The following is a 25,028-nucleotide window of genomic DNA, read 5'->3' on the forward strand; positions in this document are numbered from 1 at the left end:
TGGGCAGTGTGGACTGTCAATACCTTTCCCCTCTCTCTCTCTATGCTCTACTAGACTTTTAAGGAACTGTCACTATGAGGAATGCAGCCTGTGGAGGTTTCCAGTAGCACAGTGTACCTGTTGTCCCACAAGTCCTAACCACGTCCTGACCATATCAGAAGCCTCAGCCCTTTAGTATACTAGGAGACTCCTTCCTCCTTAAAGAACATCTTCCCCTGTGCACTTTGTGATATTAAAATGTCAGTTGATTGGGGAAAATCAACAGAAGAGATTGTGCAGCTATGGCGTGGCTGATGCCCACCCACTCCATCCTCACAAAAAAGGACCCCTCCTTCCATACCCCAGTTAGCGTCAAAAGAAAAAAAACATTAAATTAAATCATCTTACTATGTAATTGGGCCTAGGCCTCAGGCTGCAGCAGTAAAGAAGGGATTAAGGGCAGAGCCACCTGGGCAGCCATTCTCCTGGGTCCCATTACCACCCCCCTCACTCCTTTTTATAGCCAACAGATTAAAATGCGAGCCTAGCAATCTTTGATCTTCCACTTGCTGACACAAATCCTTTCAAGCTTCCAACATTTTCTGCTGAGGTAATTAGTACTAATTAAAAGGTTTCCAACAGTCTTTGCTCCGTTCCACCCCCCCCACCCCCCATGTGTCTCCCCCTGCTCCCCCTCCCCCCAAAAAACTGCTTTTACAAGTACCTTCCATCCCCAAAACACGGGCATCCCTCACTTTCTTTATCTGACTTGGCCAGATCAAGTAGATTAGTGACTCCATTATTTCAAATACAAAGCCAGACAACAGGTTTTTACTATCGCTCCTGACCTGTGGGGAGTGCATGGGCTTAGACGGGAACAAGCATCTTGGCTTGTATGAAAAGACAGGCCAATTATGCAGGAAGAGACATCGTGCAGAGTCTTCTTCAGCCCAAGAAAAGATACCCTTTAATGATGAAGTGTTTCTCTCCAGCATCATGAACCCTCACGTGTGCGCACACACACACACACACACATGCTGCTTTACTGCGCAAACTGACAAGCTGCAAAAACTTGCTTCCTTGCTTGTTTTGTCCCCAGGCTTTCTTTTTGTTTGGAGAAGTTATGGGGCAGAGAAATATCCATATGAACTATTTAAAGGATAACGTCAAAAAGTTAAAGAAAGAACCATCTTAGCAAAGTTGGGAAAAGACTTAAAGGGAAACACACACACACACATGCACACAAGTTTAGCCATGGATTCAGATTCCCGGCTGAACAATTTCCCCTCTTACTCTGCCGTGGGGCACCGGCCACGGACGCTTGGGTGCTGCATCTGAGCTGGAGCCCTGCCCTGGCGCCAGGGCAGCCCTGACTGGGGCTTCTCAGACACACCAAGGCCCACAAGCACCTGTCCCTACGAAGAGGGCCGCTGTGGTCTGGTTGGCAAGATACATCAGGTCAAGGAGGGGAGGAACCTGGTACAGACTAAAGGCTACAGCAACTGGGACTCTATTCCTCACCTTTGACTTAGCAAGAACCAACATGGAAAGGGTAGACGGTATTAAAATCTCACTTAATCCCCCTCCATCTCTTTCTTACAGACGTGAAGACTGAGACAGGGTTGGCTGCTTCCTCCTCAGAGCACTGTGCGACTTGCAGGCAGCTCCCACCCACCTCAGCCCCCCACCCCCTAGAGGCGGGTGTGAGAAGTGCTCCTCTTGCCTCGATGAGGGCAGTACTAAGGGTACCAGAGGTGGCCCTGTGCTCAAGGTCACACATCGGTCCACAGCGATTCCTCCCAAGCTCCTTAGTTCATCCCAGGGGTGGGGAAGTGAGATGGCTCACATCCTCCCATATCCTTCATGCTCGCACCCAGCTTTTTCAGGAGGTTGGGGCCACCCCCCACCCCTCTTGCGGTCTTATGACAGCAATAGCTGCAGCAAGAAAATGCTTTTTTCGAACTCAGCTGCTGGGGTCTTGTGTAAAATGGGTAGAGATACTCCTTTAACGTTACAGGACCAGGAATCAGTCACTCCAGACCCCAAACGGGTTTTGATGAGGCTCTCCTGATTAGTGTGGGATGCCATTAAAATCTATATCCACTCCCTGTCCAACACCCGCCCCACGGGAAAAAAAAAAAAAAAGGCCAATGCTGAAAAGTAATGGATTTAATGATCTAGAAAATCTAGACGCTGGAAACTCCAAGGGAGATCATATTAAATTAGACCAGTACAAACAAGCCAAACTAGATTTATCCTCTTGTGGTCACAGATTTTATCTACTAAACCAGGTTTTCAGGCTAGTGTCTCTTTTCAATGAATAGAATTTTTGAATGTCAAGTCCCGGCGTTCCTCGTGGAGGATAATTTACCCCCAGGATCTCTGTTCAGATGGGGCTGGCTATACCCGGTGTTGGAGAAGACTGGAGACACACACCACCCCTCCTGTTGCTGTGCCCAGGTCCCCTGTTGAGAACCAGCCATAGGAGGTTTTTGAAGGTGGGTGGAAACAGAGAGCAAGGTACGGAGAGACAAGATGACGTCTTTCCTTGACTGCTTCCTGATGGAATGAGGTTGAAACCTGAGAGGGAGAGGAGGAGGGGAGTCAAGAAATGGCAGGGAATATTCTGGAATGGATGTCCCCTTCTCTTAAAGAGATGTACATGAATTGGATTAAGAGTACCTTAAATACTACTGCGGACCTGGCTCATAAGGAAATCCCTCAGGACCTTCTGCTGGAGCAAAGAGGACATGAGACTATTTTGAGTTTTCCTTCTTCATGGTAAAACAACACCAATACCTCACTTCTAAAGCTAATGGTGAGGAAGTTGTGTTTATCCAGTATTGCTCTCCCAGGGTTCGTCCCCCAGACCAGCTGCTGGGGAAAAGGCTGTCCCCACAGAGGGACAGGGCCGGGTTGCTGCGGTGCTGGCTTGGGTAGCTGCTAAGACATAATTACAATGGAGAGAGGGGGAGGGAGGGAGGGAAATTACAATGGAGAGAGGGGGAGGGAGGGAGGGAAATTACTTTTGAAAATTATGAAAAATACCTGGATGGCATCTCTTTGAGGCTCACATTTAAACTCTCAGAAAACATTTCTGCCAACGGGTGAGTTCTGACAGGGGGAAGATGCAATGAGGGGCTGGGGGTGCGGAAAGGAGGGATGGCTGCAAAAAGACAGCCGTCTGTCAGAACTGATGACTTAGCAGCCTGGAATATCTACCCACCCAATCTAGGGGGCGGCTGGGGAGGAGAGGAAAAGCCCGGGCAGCAGTCCATCTGGCCAAAATGACCACACACACACACGTGCCAGTCAGATCCTCAGCCCACCAAGAGCTCCCCGAAGGCTCCAAGCATCTGGGAGAGAATTCAATTTGGACACTAATCCAGAGTCTCCCACTCTGTTGGTTGCAACCCAGACCCGGGGTGAGGAGTCCTGGCCTAGCTTCAGTGAGGGCAGGACGCAGCACCCCACACCCAAACACCAGAGGCAAGTGCTAGCACCGCTGCCTTGGGTCCCCACACGTGGATTTAAGACATCACACTCTTTCTCAACCAGTCGAGTGAGCTCACCAGAAGGCTCTTTTCCTTCCTAAACTCCGAAAGAAGCAGGAGTGCATACTTCTCACGTGGGATTTGTTCTTTGTTTGCTTGGGGTTTGTTTGATAAGGATACTTATTGGTTTAGTGGGGGAGATAGAGACCAGGAGTCAGGAGCAGTGGTGTACCAAAAAGGTGGGGAGGGTTCTCTTGAGAGTGTCCACTCTGGGAGGAGAAATATTTTGTCACTGACGTTGTTTAGAATAGTCAGCTCACGGTGGTGATTAAAGTTGGAGCCAGAGGCTTTGTTATTGTTTATATGTCCTCTACAGACAAGATATATCCCTACTGCCTGTACCTGGGGTGACCTGTCCCCGCCTCCAGGTACCCCACTGCTCGGGAGCCCCGGCTTCCAGCACCCTTCTGCTTGCCACAATTTATGTGATCTTGGACAAGCACTTGACATGTGTGAGTCATAGGTTCTTCATCTGCAAAACGAAGGCAACTGACAAAACTACAGGAAATTGGCTAAATGATTACTTAAGCTCTTCCATTGAAAAGTTTCTAAATATCTCTATTTCCTCCCCAAATATTTCACCTGGAAAACACAGCAGTGGAAGTTATTGCATGTAACTACATTTTAAGGCAAGCGCAGGGCTTACACAGAAAAGGTAGGTTTATTCTCAGAAGCTCTTCAGTACGGCTCAGACATTGGTTCCATTCCCAAAGATGGGGAAGGAATCCACTGAGCCCGACAGTGCTGTCAGCTGGCCCCTCATGGCAGAGGACACAGCTGGGGGAGCCGCAGGGAGTCTGGTTACGCACTCTGCCTGGAGCCACGGCACGCCTCTGCCCTGCAGTCAGGGACGCTGAGCAATGCCACCTATTTCTGTAACACTCCAAGACAGAAGGCAGCCCTGGATTTGAAGGCAAAAGGTGTTTTGTTTTGTTTCTTTCCAAAGATGAGTAATATGTTTCAAGGTCAACTGGAGTAAAGGGTATACCAGGCAAAGAAAAAAAAAAAAAAAGGTTTTTAAACTGCTGCGGCTTTAAAAAGCTTCACCAGTAAAGTCCCTCCAGCCCTCAGTCAATGGGAATCAAAACAATGATTTCAAGCCATTTTCTTCGGTCTATAGGCAGGATCACTTAGATGTAGGCTTGCTCCTTTCTTTTCCTTTCCCCCCTTTTCCAAACTGTGATCCATTCCCCACTCCCATGGATGCATTTTGACAGTCTATTGTGCAGTCTTTTCATGACATTAGCCACCTCCACACAAACACTCTTTGGCAACAGAAGTCTCCAGGAGTTGGGGGGAGGGTGGTCCTCTCCCCTGCTGCCCTCCTGCTTCCTCAAATCCTAGAGGCAATGCCGCAGAAACCTATAAGCAGAGAGGATTTCGAATGCCTGCCTCTTGCTTAAAATTGATTTTCAGACGAAAGCTCCGGAGAGCCAAGTATCCCCACAGTTTGGAACACTCATCATCTCTGACGATGAAGTCATTTGCTGCCATAAGCAGAACAAGGGTTAATGACCCAACATCGAATAAATTACTGAATTCAGATCTATCATGACCATTGGTTTTAACATAAGCAGGAGCCAGTGAGAGTGGACTCGGAGCCACATCACAAAGACGGACACAGCCTCCCTTCCCCTCCTTTGCTCACAACGGTAAATCCCAAGGAAGAGCATCTCGGACTCAGCCACCAGTTAACATTTCTCACACCAGTGTACGAGGGGCCAGGAAAAGTGACTGCATAGTAAATGTCTGGAAATCACCGTACTTGAGACACCAGGAGCTGTCCTCGAGTGTATGGGGTGGCGGGGCGGGGGTGGGGGTCGGCGGTGGGGAACGATATGTGGCCGGGGAGGCAGAAAGAACTTTCTTCCCTAAGTGGTGCTCTATGATCTCACCCAGGATGGACAAAGCAGCGGGGTACTGGGACAGGCAGCTCTCAGCACCACACTAAAGCCTCAAGCATTTTATCCAAACAAAGGCCAGAGAGGGATGAGGGAGGCACAGGGGAAGCAGACGGACTCGCGAGATCAATTATGGTGGGGGGCAAGCCTGCGGCCCTGCTCCATGACAAAGATCTCAAGGCATGTGCCAGAGTGGAGCTGACATGCCTGGGCTGAAAACGGTGCTGCCCTAAAGGCTGCCCGCTTCCCTCCCATTCACAGAAGGGGGCTTGAAGGCAGAGCATGGGAAAGGAGGGCGGTATGGGCAGACAGGAGCCTGGGGAAGAGACAAGGGGGCGGGTGAATGAAAAACCATGCATAATGGCCCAGGGTTTATTTTACAGAGAACAAAATGGCTCAATTTAAGCACTCTAGATTGCCGAAATGGGCTCGCATGAGATACCGGGGTACCTCCAGGAGGGGACTGGTACATCAGCTGCAGGAGACTCCAGGCTCAGGGGGCAGAGAAAGGGAAAAATACACACACACACGTGCGCGCGCCTCCTGTGTCCTGAAAACTTCAGTGGGGTCCGGGAGAACTGGAGAGGTGACATGGCAGGGATATGCTTAGCATGGCATCTGAACACCCTTAAAGCTTTTCAAATTGCATCTCTCATCTGCGGGGCTCATCATACCCTGCCCTCTTGCTTTGTGCTCCGAAAATGCCACATCTTTTTAAAGAGAAGCCTAGTTTATTATTTAGTAGGAACGGTGTTTTTTGTTTTTTTTTTTTAAATTTTTTTAAGGGCTGCTAATAATTCTGATCCTCCTTTCAAAAACAATCCACCCCTCGCTAAGAAAAAGTCAGAGCGACTGACTAATGGGAGTAATTCAAAGTACCTCAATTAAAATTCAGGTTTTGGCCTTTCGAGCAGTCTATTTAAAGATTTTTTTTTCCTCTAGATTGGTTGTAGACAGATGATTATTAAATATTTATGTGTCTGTGAAAGGGGCTCTTGGAGCTTGACTCTGCTGAGGGCAGAGTTTTCCGGTGCTTCTGTTTCCCCTCTCAGAGGGCCCAGAGAATGATTACTTTATTTGGTGTCTTAACTACTTGGTTTCCAGGAGCCCCACAGACCATCCAGTTGGTTACTATGGTGGGACAGAGGCAGAACAGCTCTTTCTATGTACAAGGCAAAGAAACCAAGAGCCTTATCTCAGCTGAGCTGATTCAGATTCTCCTCGGAACTCCATCCAAACTGTCACTCCTCTGAGCAGGCCTCTCTGTTCCCCCTGGTCCAAAGGAAGCTCGAGGGCCACTTGGTCCTCCATCCTCACAGACACTGCCCTGTATTACTGGGTTAACTCTCCAGGAAGACCAAGTTTTATCTTCTTAAATGGTTTATACTCCTCAAAGTCAGGATCTGAGGCTACAACAGCACCCTTACTTCTGACTGGTGGGTTTAGCCTCCTTCACTTTGGGAAATAACACCTCCATTTCAAATTGACCAGAGGGGTGGATGGGTTTTCATGACAGAAAAGGGTCAATGTGCTTTACTACCAAGCTTCTTGGGGGTATGGCAAGAGTATGAGCAAGGGCTACTCTGCCCTAAGACTAGGAATAAGGACATGGGGGGTGGCACAGGATAGCTGTATCTTCCTAGTATTACAGGCAATAAAGAGTCACGAACATTTTCTATGCGGAATACACTGAGTAAAGCAAAGGGTTTCAGCAAGTTGAAAAGACTAGGTGACTTCCATACTCTGGGATATCACGTTGTTGTAAAAAGTATTGAGCAAAATGTATAATGTATTATAAAAAGAAAGAAAACAATACAGTAATATTTATATAATAGTCCTATGTTTGGGGTAAAAGAAAGGGAGAGAAAAAGGAGAGGGAAGGGAAGAAACCAAAAGAAACAACTGGAATGCTACTCTGATAGAGGGGAATGGATCTATCTTGTCTTCCAGCAATAAAGATTTACAGCTTTTTTTTAGTGTGAAAGTAGAAGGCGATGGCACCCCACTCCAGTACTCTTGCCTGGAAAATCCCATGGACGGAGGAGCCTGGTAGGCTGCAGTCCATGGGGTCGCGAAGAGTCAGACGCGACTGAGCGACTTCAATTTCACTTTTCAGTTTCATGCATTGGAGAAGGAAATGGCAACCCAGTCCAGTGTTCTTGCTTGGAGAATCCCAGGGACGGGGGAGCCTGGTGGGCTGCCATCTCTGGGGTCGCACAGAGTCGGACACGACTGAAGCGACTTAGCAGCAGCAGCAACCAACAAAATGATTTTTTAAAAAAGAGGCTATAGTTTCTGTTCCTCAAAGTTGACTTTAGCACAGTGGTTCCTAAATCTTACATCATCTGCAATGAAATACCTGTGAAGGGATTTAAAAATATAGGTACTGAGGTCCATACCTGAAACTTCTGACAACAGACCTAAAGTATGGACACTGTAAGTTGTCTCAGGACTTTCTAATAACCTGAGAAGTTTGGTAACCACCAGACCAGGAGATCCACCAAAGATACATCCAATCATCAATCATCTGCCTCCATCTCTATGTCATGATTAAAGACCAGTAGTAGGCACTGTCCATAACTGAGGGACAGTGATTAACATGGTTATCAATCAGAGTCTGCTCTTAATTTAAATATGAGAGAAGTCATCTATTGGGCCCAAGAATACCCTTTACCTTAGGTGAAAATCTAAGCTGGGACTGCACCATAATATCCAATCATACTTTAAAGAAAATTGAATACTTTTTCACTGTATTATTTGAAAAGTTACTCAGGGCAGGGGTACAAATGCCTATATTTAAAGCCCAGTACCTTAAAGCAATTACCACTAAAGTCAGATATTCCACTAGTAACTTACAAGTGTGAACTTGAAAATAACTTGTTTTTAACAGGGGTGAGTTTTAGCCAGTCTTTACTCATCCGTGTTTCATTGATTTGCTCATCAATTTACTCTTTCCTTCATTCATTCACTCATTCATTCAGAAACTCATCCAACAAATATTTCTGAACCACTTGGAGGCCCATCGAACCCATCGGGGCTTCAGAACTCTGGCTTTACATCCTGCCTCCCAACCTCCATTGGATTCCCAGCACTGCGTGGTGGTACCAGGAGCCATGCAGAGGATCAAGGGCAGGCAGGCATGGCCACGGCCATTCGCCATCCCTTCTCATCTCCAGTGATCACGTTGCTTCAATTTGTTAGGAAAAAATTATATTCCAGGAGTTCCATTGTTGGCTGGCTCCTTCTTCCCTACCAGACATTGTAAGTTCAGAAACAGCAAACTCATTTCAACAGTACTTTTCTCCTTCAGTCTACTCACTTTCCTATCACAGCCTCCCCTGACCACCCTGGTCAGTAACGCAACCTCCTCTGCTACCTCCACCCAGGACTACTTCATTATCTGCTCCCTTTTTTTTTTCTTCCCCATAGCATTTATCACCTTCAAACATACCATATAATTCACTCATGTATTGTGATGACTGTCGAATATACATTATAAGGTCCACGGAATGTCCGTCAGTTTTGCCCACAGACATGAAACGAGCTCTTATGATAGTGCCTAATGCTCCCTGTGCATGTAGGTTGAGTGAGAAAGGATAAAAGGGAGAGAAGGAAGTGGGGAAAGCTGGTACTTTCTTTCCACCATGGTCCAGGCTTGACTTGAGTTAGTCAGGAAGGTTAATTAGCTGCCAATAGACATGAGTCAAGAGGAAGGATTTGGGGGATTATCAGCCTCCTCTTATTTTCCACCTGCCAATGCCCTCTGATCATGAGATGCTCAGAAACAGACTACTCTCCTATCATGACCCATGGCTGAAGGACAGCCAAGGGTGGCCCTCCCTGTTCTGACTGCTCTCTAAATGCTGGGCATTGGTTCCTTGCCCAGATACCAGTGAGATTTGTAAAGCTGTAAAGTGCAGAGCCTTTTGCACATAAACACACACCAAGAAGGTGGCCATCTGCAAGCCAAGAAGAGAACCCTCACCAAGAACCAAATCAGCCAGCATCCTGGTCTTGGATTTCCAGTATGCAGAACTTTGAGACAGTAAGTGTCTGTTGTTCAAGCCCCTCAGTCTGTGCTATGTCAGCCTGAGCTGACTCAGACACTATAGCAGGTAGGAACAAGACTTCTCCTTGAATCTACAGAATCATTTCTGTAACACCTGGGCCAGTGCCCGGCTGGGGGGCAGGGCAGGGATGGGCACACTGACTGAAGGCTTAAAAAAGAAACCTCGTCCATCTGGATGGAGTCCCCTGAGCAGCAGCAGCTGCTGAGGGCCAGGATTTGGTTTTAGGTGGGTGGGTGACAGGGGCTCTATTCTCAGCACCTTTAATCCATGAGGCACAACAGGCACAGAGTCAAGGGTTCTCTTTTAAAATTTTTAGTGGCCAATAAAATGTGCAAGAGCTGAAAAATGACACAAAAATGTGAAACGAAAATCGAAGATTAATGTTTAAATAAGTTTCTAAGGGAGAGGGAGAGGGTGAGATGATTTGGGAGAATGGCACTGAAACATGTATACTATCATGTAAGAAACGAATCGCCAGTCTATGTTCGATGCAGGATACAGGATGCTTGGGGCTGGTGAACGGGGATGATCCAGAGAGATGATACGGGGTGGGAGGGGGGAGGGGGGCTCAGGATTGGGAACTCATGTACACCTGTGGCTGATTCATGTCAATGTATGGCAAAACCAATACAGTATTGTAAAGTAAAATAAAGTAAAAATAAAAAGAGAGAAACAGTATGCTTAGTGGCCAGTCAAATGCAAATTAAGTCCAGCTCAACAGTTACATATAAACATAACAGTTAAAATCTTAGGAAAATGAATTCAGCCTTAAGCCTCACATTTGTTAAAATGAGTTTTATAATACTTCCAAAAACTTCACATTGAAACTTCATAAATCATATTTAATGTGAGATTGAGGGTGGGGCTCAATCAGGGTGTTTAACGATGGCTCTGCTTGTTGGTGGGAAGTCCAGGTAAATACACATGACAGCCAACATTTTCACCTTGGTTTGTGTTTACAGTGTCTTGCTAGGGCAACCCAGCATGACTCAATCAGGACTGCCAACCAGGAAAGTCATGGCCATGCAGGGGGAAGGAAAGCCTTGGGAAGAACAACGAAATCATGGGAAAGAATTTCAGACCCTGGGCTCCTGTAGGAAGCAGGGTCTCTGGGGAGGCAGTGCTAGAAAGCACCAGGTCAGGAGTTAGGACACCTGGATCCTACTCCCAACTTCACTATTGCCAAACCGTGGAACTTGGGATGAAGCCTCAGTGCCTAGGAACCATGCCTGGAAAATTTTGTTGAATGAATCAGTATGAGGGATTTTAATGTGTTAGTGTTTTCCAAAGGAGAAGGCAATGGCACCCCACTCCAGTACTCTTGACTGGAAAATCCCATGGACGGAGGAGCCTGGAAGGCTGCAGTCCATGGGGTCGCTGAGGGTCAGACACGACTGAGCGACTTCACTTTCACTTTTCACTTTCATGCATTGGAGAAGGAAATGGCAACCCAGTCCAGTGTTCTTGCCTGGAGAATCCCAGGGACGGGGGAGCCAGGTGGGCTGCCGTCTATGGGGATGCACAGAGTCAGACACGACTGAAGCAACTTAGCAGCAGCAGCAGTGTTTTCCAATGGCACACCTAAAGACCCTTTGGGAAGAAGTGGGCAGGGAGATAAGCAGACTTTGAACCCCCCAAATCTTCCCCATCCTGTTCCCAAGCCATGACCACCTGTCTATTTCTCATCAACTTTATCTACTCAGACTTCCCAGGAGCCTACTGATGCAGGGCTGGGAGGGATCTGAGGAAGCCGGGTCAGCAGTACAAGGTGGGGTGCTGGGGGAGGAGTGTCACATGACCCAACTCTGAAACAGCACCTCATGCCCAGCATGCTTGGTCACCTCTAGCACAAACTCAAATGGCTCCCTCCACAGCTCCAAGCTCCCACCTCCCAGCCCACCAAGTTCATCTTTAGGATTCTTTTTTTCCATAGCCCCTGAACAGGTTTCCCCAAAATCTCCTAGAAAAGAAAAAAGACCACCTGTATTTAGAGCCTCACCAGGATGATGCACGGCGAGCCCTCTGGCTCACCCCTCCCCCACCCAGAATGAGGCTGAGGGGACCAAGGCGGGAGAACTGAGTCAGAGCCATCCCCATGCACGTGGATACACACCCCGACCCAACCTCCTCCACAGAAGCAAAGCTGACAGTCTCCCACAACACAGTGGTAGAAGCCATGTTCATCTGCAAGATTTTACATGTTCCTCAATTATTCCAAGAGAACTTACAGACGGAGGTAATCGTCTCCCTTTTATCACTTGCCACACATATAATGTCAGGGCTCTGGCATTCATCAGCCCCACCCTCCCCATCCCTGCCCCCTACCTCCACTACCAAAACCCAAATAATTTCAAAAACAGTTTTATCCTAAAATGTTCCCCTCCATTTAAAAAAATTATCTTCAAGAGAAGAGATTTCTTTCCATTTCAATCCCACAACAAGGAGAATGTCAGCCCAGCTTTTTTTTGACAGACAAATTATTGAATCAAAGAGAAAATGCCATTAAGCTCACAGGTTAGCAAGTGTCAGGAATGGTTTAAAGAGATATCCCCATTTATCTTCCAAACATGCACGAAATGTCACTAATGTGTGTTTATCATGTATAATCAGACAAAGAAAATATCGAAATAAAGTACTCCTGCATACAATAGAAATCTCCTTCCATCCTTCAAGATATCAGTGCTATTCAAATAGAATAATAATGATGAAGCCTCTCTCTTGAAAATGGAAATCAAGTGAAATGTAGATAGAAATGATTTTTTTTTTTTTGGTAGTTGATGTACATTTCTAAAGTGCATTAACAGGAAATCCAGAACTTTTTAGGTCAATTATATTGTCAGTATTGTCAATGCCACTGAAATGAATACTGAAGCAGTGCCCGTTTTTGCTGGAATCAAGCTACAGAAGAAACCCCTGGATTGAGGACTTACAGAAGAACTAGATACAAGCTATAAGCCTGACATTGTTCAAGCACGCATATGTGTGTGTGTGAGTGTGTGTGTATATTCTCATTCAAATCAATCCAAGTGCCAGGCACTTGAGCTTACTATAAATCTCAATAGGGAGAAAAAATATCCACAACTGATCTAAATCCTGGCATTATTTTGCTCCCTCTTCTCTCTCCATTATGATGAAGCTTATTTTTTATAATTCAGGGACTATGACAACAATAAAACCTAGCCTCCAAATAAGTCCATTGGACAACAAAAGCTCTCTAATACTCATTCTAGATTTGTAATACCAGGAAAGTGAACTGGAGAGAAGACAGTCTTTGCATCAGAATCAATAGGTGCCTATGAGCCTGGCGGGCTACAGTCCATGGGGTCGCAAAGAGCCGGACACGACTGAGCGACCTCACTCACTCACTCACAAGTCTGAATAAAGTTACGTATTTCAACCTGGGAACATCTTCACCCTTATGGGTTTCCCTCCCAGCAGCCCCGGGAGCTGTGTAACCTACTTCCCTACTTTCTGGATAGAGTGTTCTCCAAGAGCACATGCCACATTTGTTTGGCCCATCATAGAGCATCATGACGTTCAGATAGCTCAAGAGGTTGGTGAGCACAGAGGTGAACAGATAGTTAGAAAAAAAAGGAGAGTTTTCTCTTGGGTCTCTTGAGAGACCCTCAATCCCACACTTCCCTCATTCTAGGAGAGTCCGTAACCTTATAGGAGAATGGCCAAGGTCCTGACATCCATGTGCCTGGGTGGTGGGGCAAGAATAAGTTACTTCCTCAAGAGTGCTTCTGTTCTCCCAGCTGACCACATTAAACTCCCACGTCAAGTGCCGTGTAAGGCAGGGGGATGGATGCAAAAGGCAAGGGTCCTGAAATAGTGGAGGGCAGTGTCAAAAGAGCAAGATTCAGAACCAGGCTGCCTCCTGGTCCCACCATCCAGCTGTGTGGCCATGGACCCTGGATCCTCCTCCTCTGAGCTGATGTGAGTTAACATGTGTAAAGCCCTTACAACGGTGGATGGTACACAGCACGTGCTCAATAAATTATTATTAATGTATTATTTTTAATAGCTATTATCATCTATTTCAGGAAAATGAGACTTAAGAGGCAGGTACAGCTCCTTAGGAATTTACGAGTAGCAGAAATGGGGCTAGGATGTGGGTATGCAGGAGCCGCATGGGCAGGCCACTCCATCAGCTACTTATTAAATGCCTGGTGTGTACATGAACAATGGGAAATGAGTTGAAGCAGACAAGAGACAAAAGGAAGGGAAAGGGGAGAGACTTTGAGGGGACAGATCTGACCAAAACAAATGTTCTGGCATAAGAGACCAAAAGGGCACGCTGTGGCTGCAGAGTAGACGTCTGCTGTACCTGACGATATCACTATGAAATTCACCAAGTAGGACATTTTTATTTCTTCCACAGCCCTGGGACCATGTCTTCATCACAACTATCTGTCTACATTTCAGCTTTAATCCCAGACAAGCTTTGAGGGTCAGGGCTGAACTTAACACATCTTGGTACCCCTGTATTTAGCACAGGGCCTGCAACTTGACAGGCATCCCCCACTAAAATGTTCGAGATCAAGAGGGAGGGCAAACAAGCAGGCAGGCAAGCAGCCTGGCCATCACTCTTGAGATCGGGGCTGGACTGGAGAGACAGCTTCTGAGACAGAAAGCCCAGGAAGCCCTAAGAAGCTATGACATGAAGTGGGATGAAGATTTACTTAATCTCCATCTCTCCTGGGTGGGGGTGAAGTGATCAGGCCAGCAAAGCACACATAATGCAGGGTTTAAACAAAGCCCACACCAAGACCTGTGACACAGTTCACCCTTGCAGGGGAAGGTGTTACTTCCAGATGTAAGAGGCAAGGCAGGTATACTACCATGGGGGCAACCGGTTCCTCTACTGACTTGCTGTGCATCCTTAGGCAAGTCAGTGCAAGTCTGTTCTTTAATTTTCCCACCTAGAAAATGATGATAAAGTATCTGCCTTTAAACCTGACATCTGTGCAACAATCCTTGGAAGGTAGAAAGAAATGGTACGGTTAGAACATTTCTAACAGTTTATCTTAAGGATATAAGCAGAGATGTGTTTAAAATGAAGAAAGATGCACGTCCTGGTACACACTTCATGGTGCTGAGTAGAATAGAGAACAATGGAAAATAACCTATTTATTCGACAACAGCAGGATTCATTCTTTATAACAGATACTATTCAGACATTAAATATTCAATTTTCAGGGACTATTTATAACATGGATAAATGTTTATAAGTAAAAGTAACATGATAGTATCATAGTATGATCCCAAATTAAATTACATACATATAAATATATATAGTACAGATTCATATATTAATACATACAAAATGAAGTTTATACAGGGGTAGATATACAGCAAAATGGTTTAAGTGGTTATTTCTGGAAAGTGGAGAATTGCAGGCAATCTTATTTTCCTTATCACATTCAGTATTTTCCAAAATTTCTATCATGAGTATGGACCATTTTCATAATCAGGAAAAAAAAATTCTTAACACAATTTCAGAAAGCCTAATTATTTCTATTTCACACTGCTATTCTGAGATCAGTTGTGGTAACAGATGCAAAGGCCCTCTGAAATGTATAGAATGATGGGTAATTCAAGTTACTGCATTATGGCTGGTACCTAAACACGCGGTTAATCTCACCAAGCTGTCCTTCTCCCGGGCCCAGGCTATTTTAAGCACGGAACTGTGACACTCCACCATCTTGTCCAAGTAGATGCCACAAGACTTCAAACACCGTATTTAGAACTAGCAGATGTACAGCAGATAAGATCCCCAATTCTGAAGAAGAGAATTCATGAAGAAACCTCTAACAGCCTGTGGACTGTCAACCCGGATTCCTCCCCACCAAAACCAACCAACCAGAGAAATTCCACACACTAAAAACTCACAATGAGCTGGGATTCAAACATTCCGTAATTTGCAGCGAGCAGTCCACCCCAGTCCACTTTATCAAAGTCAGTCCCAGGCTGTTTAAAGAAAAGTTAATCCCCCTGCCAGGAGCATCAATTCCAATAGTTTTCTACAAGCTACCTGTGTTATAGAGATTGCAGGGCTCAAGCGCGGTAAAATGTTTATCACTCTGACGGCTCTGAAAGCGTAAACCGACTGCCTATCAACATAGTGATTCTTTTTACACACACATTCCAGGCTTTTAAATGGTGCTTAACTTCATGGGCTTAAGAGTACATTGGAGAACATGGAGAATTAGGGTTTTTACAAGCAAAACACATCTACTGAATCAGTCACCAATCTGAAAATTATTTTACCTTTGGAATTTTAGACCTCAAAATGTCTTAAGGGTGCCCCAAATCCAAAGGCTCACCCACAAATATGGTCCAAACAGGATTAATAGATAAATTCTGTTCATGGCACAAGACATTTACATTCACTTTCCTTGTCTTAGAAAATGACCCGATAAGCCACTCGATTACCATAGGCAGGGATGTAGATCAGGGAAGTAAATTGGCAATGGATTAAAAGAAAAAAAAAAAAAAAGAAAGAAACACGATGATGTCTAGTATTCAGTTAGTACAACTCTTAATAGTGTAAAGCACATGAACTTCTATCGTTTCAGCTTGACCTAGTTATAAGCCTGTAAAGGCAGGTATGGAGAAGGCAATGGCACTCCATTCCAGTACTCTTGCCTGGCAAATCCCATGGACACAGGAGCCTGGTGGGCTGCAGTCCATGGGGTCGCTAGGAGTTGGATGCAACTGAGTGGCTTCACTTTCACTTTTCACTTTCCTGCACTGGAGAAGGAAATGGCAACCCATTCCAGTGTTCTTGGCCTGGAGAATCCCAGGGATGGGCGAGCCTGGTGGGCTGCCGTCTATGGGGTCGCACAGAGTCAGACACAACTGAAGTGACCTGGCGGCAGCAGCAGCAGCAGCAAAGGCAGGTATATTGAGGATGACTAACCATGTTTCAGAAATAAGTTCAAAGAGGTAAATTATTGACTTGGCCAAGGTTAGGCAGGAAATTTATGAAAGCCAGATTCATAACCTGGTCTCCCAGCTAGGGGTGTCAACCTGCCTACAAGGATGAACAGTGGCAACCAGAGAGGAAGACTCAAAACTGGCAGCGAAGTCTCAATTGTTGGCTGAATATCCGAGAATCTGTTTCATGACCCGAGAATCAAGGTAGGACCAAGCAAGAAGGTTTTGTTCATGAGAAAGTGGAGAACTGGAAACTTTCACTTTCCTCAGAAGGCTGCTGTGAGGATTTCACTTGCCATCTGAAAGGAGGCAGGAAAGAGTCCTAAACTGGTCCATTCTCTCCCCAATCCCTCTGTGTTTCACCCCATGGCAAATGCCTTGAAACTGCAAACAGTGTAGCTGCTCTCTGAAGCTCGGCAGCTCCTTCCCACTCTTATCCCCAACTATAGAGAGAATGAGACACAGTAGGTGAACAACATTCCACCTCTCAAAAAAATGTTTAAACACACATGCGTAAGCATCCCATAAAGTACATGTAATAAATTGGAAGAGCCCCCAAGTAAATAAAGGAAAGATCAAAAGAGGTACAAGGCAGCCAAATTCAACTCTTTGCTCTTGAAAATTTAAATGAATACTCCTTGAGAGCAAACTACAAAATGCTAACCTTGAAGTGTTGAGTGGCAGGAAGAATTATGGGTTATTGTACTGTCAAAATGCCAGACAGCTGTATGTTGAGTTGCTGTGTTATTTAGACAATCAGAAACTTGGAAGCTAATGTGACATTTTTTTTTTTTTTTTGGTGTGAACACTCTTGACATGTATCATGATAATTTCTAAAGGGACAAAATGTTATATATAAAAACATAGTGCCTTCAGGCCATGGCCTCATAGGTAGAATATCCCTAAATAGGAGAGGCAGGACATCAACAACTTGGACTTCCCAGTGGTGAGTATTATTTCTATCCTGTCTTAGTTCAGAGGGTGGTGGTCCCAAGAAACATGGAACAGCCAGGCCCTCTCCTCCTGGTCCCAGCATCTGACAAGTACTCCCCTCCACCAGCTTCCTGCCTGCAGCCTTAGCTGGGATAGGTGAAGCCCACTAATTTCAGGCTCATCAAGCTTCTGGATGAACAACACAGAGATCACATTTGGAAGATGCTACTGAAGAATGTGGCACCATGCAAACCCCAGGGTAGAGATGAGGTTATAATTCTGCTTCCATTCTTGCAAGTTAGTACATACCTTTGGTATGTATTCCTGATTGGCTTGTAGGCTAGAATGAACAGAAGCAGAGACAGCCATTTTTAAGGGAATTCCTAACTTTGGATCTCAGGTTGGCCTAGAGATTAAAAAAAAAAAAAAAAGGCTCATCAGAATAGAAAGCGGAACCTGGCTGGTTAGATCTGATATTCCACCTTCAATGCTTTGGCTACAATTGAAATACAAATATTACTGGGAGAAGTAACACAATCAGTTTTGATGAATAACCTCTAACAAGGTGAATGTGAATTTTGAGAATTGATTTTGCCAGGGGAAAATACACATGAGCATCTGTGTATCCAAGTGAGGGAGAGGGGCCTGGGGGACAGACACGTAAAATCAGAGAAAAGACCTGATAAGAGGGACCTGCTGAGATGCTCTGGTTGGATTTTCCCTCCTTTCTCTGAATTTATTCTTGATCAAAAGGGACACAATCCCAACGAAGAGACGAGAAAGAAGCTGAGGACTGATGGAGCAAGGAGAGCATACCTATCCAAACAAGTACTTTTAGTCACAGATTCGGCTCAGAGGCCAATTCCATCACCAAGATCTCGAGCAGATCAGTTAACCAGTGTCCTGAACTGCAAAATGGGCACAGTAACACTAGCACCCTCGAGCTGGTACTGAAGGATTGTACGGCTAGTTACTTAGAGCGGTGCCTGTCTGGAGATGATGGTTCTGCTCCACAGATACTGCAACACTTTTCTCCTCCCCTCCCCCCTTTCTCCTCCTCAGCTTCATCTTCTTCACGGCAGCTAACAGTTTATACCCAATCCTCATGGCTGCATAGGAGAAGTAGAATCCCCCTAGACACCCTTTCCAGGGAAGCAAAGCAGCCCTGGAATGCAGTTTCCTTTGCTCCCTGCTTTCTGACCTCAGGCTGGTCCCGCATCCATGAGGAAGAGGCCTGCACGCCTCACACTGTCTCACAGGGGAGCAAGCCCACTGCCTAGGTGAGAATAACCTGGGCTGAGATGGAGCTCTTCCACAGCGCCAATGAAAACTGTAAGTAAAGCAACACTTCTTTTTTTTTTCCCACCTTATTTTTATTTTTATTTGACGGTTAACCTAACTCTTATCTTAGATAATACCCTGTAACTTGCATACTGAAAAGCTGATACATAACCAGACGATAAGACTGATGGACGAATGAATCTGAAGCTGACTCCTAAACCTGTGCTATTTGGCTACAGCTACTCAGGTAAAATTAAGAAAACAATGATTGGGGCCTGTGCCATCACCACACAGCAGAGATGCTCAACAGTCTCCGCCCATCTGACCCTGGGTCTCCATGGGAATGTCCTCATGCCTCCAAGTATGAGACTGATAACTCAAGCTCCCTAAACACTTAGGGAAGAGAAGGTCTAAGTCTCCTAGACAGAAGATGTTTCCTTTGCCCAGTATCAGGGATCATTTTATTCTGAAGTTAGGAAACATCTGTACCCTTTAGCCAATTAGTCCGACATGTACACTCAACCAGAAATTTCACTATTATGATTCATTATGGGATTAATTCTTGCCAACAATACACAAAAATGAAGGATTAGGGATATGATCTACCCAATCACATCCAATGTTTGCTTCAGTCATGACAATATACAAGAAATCTCTATATAGAGCACAGATGAAATAGATAATGGGAAAGTTCTGCACTAGATGGGAAAAAAACCTTCTTCCCTAAATGTTACCTGTCAGGAGCACCAACCACGTAAGATTCCTTTGCTTCTTCAAATCAGAGTCTTTATTTGCAACAATCAAAAGATGCACCTATGCTACCTATGGAGAGCACCACAAGCCCAGAGATGTATTCATATAGGTTCAGTGATCACGAACACACGCTTTGGGATCTAAGAGATTGCATACCTGCTAGCTTGCGACTCTGGAGCATTCCTTAACTGCTATGGATCCCATTCTCCTCATGTGCATAGTGGAAAGAGTGTCCCACAATGATAAGATTGTGGTAATTAAATGAGACAATATACGTCAAATGCATGGCCCAGAGCCTGTGATACGGAAATGTTAAGTAATGAGTTGTCATCATTGTCATCACTTCATCCAATCCAAACAGTGTCTTGGCCTTGGCTGTCTGTGCAGGCCATCACACGCAGCATGGAGAATAGCTAAAACTTCGTTCTCTTGAATCTGTGCTTTGACAAGTCAGGGACGGCTGACTATAGCTCTCGTGGGTGGTCTGCAGAAACACTGAGGCTGTGCATGGTAACAAGGGCAGCGTGGCAGGACATAGTAAACTGGAAACCAGAGACCAAACTTCAGTCCTGGCTCATCTCTAACTCCTTGTGTGAGCCTGGCCAGTTGACTTGATCACACTAGGCTTTGATTTCCTTATTTTATAAAAACAAAACTGGAAAACAAGAGACTGTGAACATCGCCACCACTTCCTAACCCATCAGTCCTGATAAGCATTACTAGTCAATCTGGAAACTCTTCCCTGCTGAGCACGACTGGGACTCAGAATCTGTCTCTGTGTAGTTCTTATTGAAGCCACCATTATAGAGTTTTCATATACAATGAAATATGAAACCTAGGTCATATACAACCTATCTGACATTCTAAATTAGATGCTCCCTGAGGTTCCTTCCTATGATGATATGTCATGATTTTATAACCCTTTACTAGATGCTTAGAGATAAAGATATTTAACTAAATCAGGAGCTCATACAGAAGCAGGTCTGGGAGAAATTTTGGATGGACTAAGAAAAGCTCAAGAAACCAATACCAAACTTCTGGGCAGAAGAGTTCTTTTGTGTAAGAGGTACCCATTCATTGACTATGCTCTGAAACCTTGATTTTTTAAAAATTTCCATGTTGACTCATTATTCATACTTATACACATCCATCCTATATTCTCTATCTCCTGCTCAACAACCAGCAACTATACACACACCCCTTAAGATGTACATAGATATTTGTGAATATGTAATATACATCTTTTTTTTTTCTATCTTGCCTTGACACTTTTTTTTTCCTAATCAGGTCATGTTTTTAGGTCTCATATACTCGGATACAGTTATTACTTTAGCGGCAATTCTAAGTCTATACTGTTTATCCTCAAGCCGATTTTATAAGATTTTATCTCCATTTTACAGATGAGGAGCCTGAGGTCCAGAAAAGTTCAACAGCACAGAAGAGTTGGAATCCAAACAAGGTCTTCTGAGTCCCAGCTCTAAGCCCTGTGCACACAGCGATGCACGTGCTGCCGAGGCTGCGAGGCGCCCTGCACAGGGGTCCCCTTTCCCGCTGTGTCTCAAAGCCCTCTGGACCTCTCCCAGCACAAATCTTTCCCAGATCTTTCATCCAGGTCCAGCCAGCCGCTGGCATTTCCCAAGCCCACAGTTCACCAAACAGGACCATTTCTTCTTTATTATCTACACAAATATTCTTAATTATTTCTCCTCCAACCTAAAGTACTTATTTCTTATTTATGAGTGTAAATATAAAGCCAGCAGGGCTCATATTTCACAGGGAGTCATTCCAATGGCATCTAGAGCCTTCCAAATTTAAGAAGCAGAAGAGCTGATGCTCTGCCCGTTTCATTATAAAGGGGTTTACCATAAATATTAGAATTTGAATTCCACCCAACTAATGCATTAATAGATACTAAACCATTAATAATTTCTGTACTTTTTCATAAATGGGCAAAGTCCAATAAATAAACTATATCTCTTTCACAGCAGAGCAGGGTTAACAAGTACCAAGGAGATTTCAAAGACAAACTACTAGGAGGGACTGCCAGGAGGTAAGATTCATAATGAAACTACAAATTCTGGAGACCCATTTTTAACTGTCCGCCATGGCAAGTATCTAAAATTAAATGCTAAGCAGAAATCCGTCCTGGAAGCTGACACAAAGCAGTTTAGGTAAACAATCTCCGAAATTAAAAACAGATTCTGGATAATAAATAAGTCCGTGTGTGGATCTCTCTGATAACAGATACCTCGCCCTGATAAATCAAAGGTGCTGGCCCTACCGAGCCTTTCTAAATTAGGCCAGATGATTCACCTAAAATATTTCATCTTGTGTCGCCTGTCTTAATGAACGGCAGTAATGGATAGCTTCTCACTGGTTGCTGCATCAGGGCCAAAGGCCTCCAGGCTAATTTTACTGAAGGCCTGAGGAAGGCAGCCTGTCTAGGAGGGCCCTGTGAACAGAAGGCATTTCACCATGGTACTTTTACCAGGTCTCATGACCCAGGTCTGCTAGTTTCATTTGCAACTGCCCTAGAATTCTACACGATGATCCGAATCAGAGATGCCAGTGAGCAAGGGTCAGAATAAGTGAGTCCAAGTTTCATCATTACCAGCTGTGTGAACTGGAACAGATCCCTGGATATCTTTGGGCTTCAACTTTCCCCATCGGTAAAGTGGGGATAATAATGTCTGTCCTGGGACTGTGGGGAGGACTGAGCAGAAAATGCACAGAGATGCACTCTGTAACCCTCCCCCTCCCAAATAATCTCCTGTTAGAAGTAATCAGGTTCTGTCATTTTCCCCCAAAATGTACTGAGCATGTTCGGTGGGTGAGGTTCTAGGGATGCCTCAGTGACCAGAAGTGACAAGATCCAGGCTTTCTGGAGCTGGATTCTGGGGACAGCACGTGAGCAACCTCATGAAAAAGGAGGACTGCAGAAGGTAGGAAAGGATGCAAAAGGAAAATTAAGCAGTGGAGGCAGGCGGGGCAGGCCTGGGAACAGAGCAGAATGGCTCCTTTCCACAGAGAAGGCCTCACTGAGGATGCAATTTTTAAGTCTGGACTGGAAGGAGGAGACAGAGGGAGCCTCTGGGATGCTGGCATATAAAGGAGAGGAACCCAAGGAAAAAGGCCTGCAAGTAGTGTCTGAGGAGCAGCAAGGACAGGCAGGACAGAGATGCTGTTATGGCCACAGGAGAGGGAATAGACAGGGAGCTAGGGCAGCAGTCCGGTGGCGGGAAGGTGAGGTCTCCTGAGACCTCGGGAACATGTCGGCCTTTGGAAGGATTTTAGCAGGGGAATATAACAGGCTCTAAATCAGCATTTTACTGGGCTTCCCTGGTGGTTCAGGGGGCTTCCCAGGTGGCACTAGTGAGCACGCACCTACTGATGCAGGAAATGTAAGAGATACAGGTTCAATCTCTGGGTCATGAAGATCCCCTGGAGAAGGAATTGGCAACCTACTCCAGTATTGTTGCCTGGAGAATCCCGTGGACAAAGAAGCCTGCCGGGCTACAGTCCACAGGGTCACACAGAGTCAGACATGACTGAAGTGACTTAGCACGCACTGGTGGCTCAGTGGTAAAAGAATCCATCTGCCAATGTAGGGGACGCAGGTTCGATCCTTGGGTTGGGAAAATCCCCTGGAGAAGGAAATGGCAAACCACTTCAGGATTCTTGCCTGGGAAATTCCACGGCCAGAAAAGCCCGGTGGGTTACACTCCATGGGGTGGCAAAAGATTCAGACACGTAAACAACAATAACAAACTTAGCATTTTAACAGGCGCACTCTGGAGCTGCTGGGCTGGGAAGAAAAAACAAACACCACACTACTCTTAAGTTAATATTATTAATGTGATTACAAGCATCTTTTCTGATCAAAAGTGCATCTTGAATGCAGAAGGGGAAATGGGAAGGGGGCTAAGTGAAAGGTCTCAGGTTATTCTTTCCTAAATGCTTAAAACAATAAAGCATGGAGAGGATTAGAGCGGACGGGCCACAGAGAGGCAAGAGTTGAGGACAAGTGAACCCCAAGTCAAACAGAGCATGGGGAGCAGCCTCCTGAACCCAGGCCTGCCCATCTCCTGCTGGGATGTGAGAGCAATATCAAGGAAGAACAGTGGGAGAAAACAAAAAACAGACTTCTCCCCCCTCCCATGCTTTTGCTGCAGTCAGTGAGCATCATGCTTTTGAAGCCTGGGGCCTGTCTCTTCATTAAAAATGAAAACAAAATTTTCCTTCACAGAAAGAACTTCATTGAAGGCCACAGACCCTATATTATCAGCCTTCGGTGTCAGCACAAGTGGAAAACACAATGTAATAGGAGGAGCCACCTCACCTCCTGCTTCAGAACAGAAAAGACACAGGGGTCATTCCATTAGTGATTGCAGCTACTTCTAAATGAAACACATACAATCTGAAGCCAATTAATGAAAGCATCCGGCAACTCTCACCGATGCTAATACTGAATGGATCTTTAAACCTTGCTCTTTCACCAGCTCCGAGCCGCACCACAGTTCAAAATCTCAAAAATACAAGCTAATTTCTGCATGAAGGAAATTATGACTCAGAATTCTTTCCTTTTCTGGTTTCTGGCAATGCAGCATTTGTCATGGGACTGGGCTGTGTAATGCTCCCTTCCTGGACTTGGCCACTTCTGCAGATGTCGGGCAAGTCCACTGGCAACAGGATCAAAGCTGGTTCTTCTACAAAACGTCCACCAAGAGCTGGGATTTGCAGATGCTTCCCTGAAGGGTAAAGAACGTGCCTACAATGTAGGAGACACAGGAGACTTGGGTTCAATCCCTGGGTCGGAAAGATCCTCTGGAGGAGGAAATGGTAACCCACTCCAGTATTCTTGCTTGGAAAACCCCATGGACAGAGGAGCCTGGTGAGCTACAGTCCAGAGGTTTGCAAAGAGTCAGACATGACTGAGCGACTGAACATGAACACAGACACACATAAAGCCACATCTGCTGCTGCTGCTAAGTCGCTTCAGTCGTGTCTGACTCTGTGCGACTCCATAGACGGAGCCCACCAGGCTCCCCCGTCTCTGGGATTCTCCAGGCAAGAACACTGGACTGGGTTGCCATTTCCTTCTCCAAAGCATGAAAGTGAAAGTGAAGTCGCTCAGTCGTGTCCGACTCCTTGCGACCCCATGGACGGCAGCCCACCAGGCTCCTCTGCCCATGGGAATCTCCAGGCAAGAGTACTGGAGTGGGATGCCATTGCCTTCTCCGACGCCACATCTGGAAAGGCTCTCAATCATGTATCCCTGACCCATTTACAAGTTTCGCTATGCTTATGTTCCACTGTTACTCTTATGTACTTCTGGCTCTAAATTGATGGTTCTTACTGCTCAGGGATAATCACATCCCCCAGGGAATATTTTACAGTGTCTGGAGACATTTTTTGATTGTCAGAACCTAGAGGGAGGGAGCACAACTGGCTTCCAGTGGGTAGGGGCCAGGTATATTGTTAAATATCCTATAACGCATAGGACAGCCACCCACAACAAACAAAATAACTATCTGGTTCAAAATATCATTAGTGCCAAGGGTGAAAAACCTTGCTCTAAGCTGACTCATTTTCCCCTGTATTTATTTTTAAAGGGG

The 25,028-nt window shown here is 45.5% G+C and overlaps 1 protein-coding gene across 2 annotated transcripts in view; it reads right to left on the reverse strand.

Annotated features, from left to right (window-relative positions):
• The window catches only part of LRMDA (leucine rich melanocyte differentiation associated), a 1,204,472-nt gene that overhangs the window by 578,313 nt on the left and 601,131 nt on the right, over nt 1–25,028 (reverse strand). The gene's annotated exons all lie outside the window — the stretch shown is intronic.

Source organism: Capricornis sumatraensis, chromosome 10 (genome assembly GCF_032405125.1).
Source record: "Capricornis sumatraensis isolate serow.1 chromosome 10, serow.2, whole genome shotgun sequence".
NCBI classification, from domain to species: Eukaryota; Metazoa; Chordata; class Mammalia; order Artiodactyla; family Bovidae; genus Capricornis; species Capricornis sumatraensis.